Genomic DNA, 2,075 nt, shown 5'->3' with positions numbered 1-2,075 from the left:
GCCCCTGACTTCAGTCAGTGGAAAAAATGTCTTCCACAAGACCGGTCCCTTGTGCCAAAAAGGTTGGGGCCACTGATGTAGCGATGTACACTATTTGGGTAATGGGTACACCAAAAGCCCAGATTTCACCACTATACAATTCCAAAAACCACTTGTATCCCTAAAGCCACTGAAATTTTTTAAAAATTTAAATAAATAAATAAATTCAACTGTGAGCTTCTTGAGAGCAGTTGAATTTATAAATCAGAGAGCATTCTGTTATTTCTGTGTCTTAAACTTACAATTTTTAGTCACAGTTCAACAGGTGTTGATTAAACAAAAGAATAAATTGACATATCCTTGTTGCTCAGTTGGCAGTTTCAAAAATTGTAAACATACAGCCTAACACTCTACAAAGAATAAATTCTCCACCTTACTTATCTCCAACTGTAATCAATACATGTATATGTGTATGAAAATTATAATGAGAGGACAGTGGAATTATTGTAACTTTTATTTACAAAGAAAATCATGTAAAATAGACTGCATGATAGAAACTGATAACTTCACAAAGGGCAATTATCAAACAGGAAATCTGCAGAGAGGTACTTGTGATATGCTTGATGATATTACAAATATTACAACCAATACAATAAAATTATAGGAGCTGAACTCTAAATATGACATTTTACCAACTACTTTTCAGTGTAATAGAAATTCAGCTAGAATAAAAATGGCATTCAAAAGATCTGGAAGGTGGGAGGTGGCAATGAAGTCTTACCAAAAAGAACTGTGATGAAGGGAAGATTCCTAAAGCTAAGGCCATAGACTAAATTTTCAGAGTTTATCATTTTCCCCCAAGGGCCTCAAAACCCTTATATTTAAATAAAACATTGCTAAATTCATCTAAGATCTAATATCATACAGACAAATTAAAACTGGAAAAATTGTAGTGTAGTTACTGAATTTGAAAGAGGCAGAAGGCTTGGTATGGGAAAGCTAAAATAAGTATTTGACATTTTCAGATAAAACGTTCAGTAATTTTTAGTTATTCTCAAATATAGAATAGATATTGTATATATTTATAAACTAAAGAATCTTGGTGTGTGATTTTTGTGATATGTCAGCTCAATCATACCAATATTTGACATGGAAAAACTCAAGTGGAGTTGGACTATAGTATTCATGATTTACTAAATTTATTCCTAAACTGCTAAAGTGAGATTTTTAAAAATAAACTTCTTATTTTGGAATAGTTTTAGATTTATAGAAAAGTTGCAAAAATAGTACAGATTTTTTATATACCTGACCTCTAGTTTCTTTCATGGTTAACATTTTACATTACCATTATACATATGGCACATTGCTAACAATTAAACTCCATGCTTTATTTGGATATACCAGTTTTAACATTAATATCTGCTTTCTGTCCCATCACCCACCTAAAGTAACAAATGTACTAAATCTAACATTTAGTTGTCATGTGTCGCCAGTCTCTTCTGACCTATGACAGCTTCTGAGTCCATCCCTTTTTTCTTTCTTTCTTTTTTTTTTTTTTTTTTCTGAGACAGAGTCTCACTCTGTCACCCAAGCTGGAGTACAGTGGTGAGATGTCGGCTCACTGCAACCTCCGCCTCCCAGGTTCAAGCGATTCTCCTGCCTCAGCCTCCTGAGTAACTGGGATTACAGGCGCCTGCTACCACACCTGGCTAATTTTTGTATTTTTAGTAGAGATGGGGTTTCACTGTCTGGGTCAGGCTGGTCTTGAACTCCTAACCTCATGATCTGCCAGCCTTGGCCTCCCAAAGTGCTGGGATTACAGGCATGAGCCACCATGCCCGGCCATCTATCCCCTTTTATCCTGACCCTGACAGACTTCAGGAGTACTAATCAAGCATCCTCAATCTAAGTATGACCAACTGTCCCTCAATCTAAGTTTGTCTGAGTTTTTTGTTTTTTTGTTTTGTTTTGTTTTCATTATTAAACCAAAATAAAATAAGATATTTTTAAGGGAAATACCAGTTGTTTAAATGGTCATATGTTAAGAAGTCATTTTACGTGGGCGTGAAAAAAAAAAAAAAAAAAAAAACGTCAAA

This window comes from Rhinopithecus bieti, unplaced genomic scaffold (genome assembly GCF_001698545.2).
Source record: "Rhinopithecus bieti isolate Rb0 unplaced genomic scaffold, ASM169854v2 scaffold_17939, whole genome shotgun sequence".
NCBI lineage: Eukaryota > Metazoa > Chordata > Mammalia > Primates > Cercopithecidae > Rhinopithecus > Rhinopithecus bieti.
The sequence above is the reverse complement of the archived record's forward strand: the minus strand, read 5'-3'. Positions refer to the sequence as shown.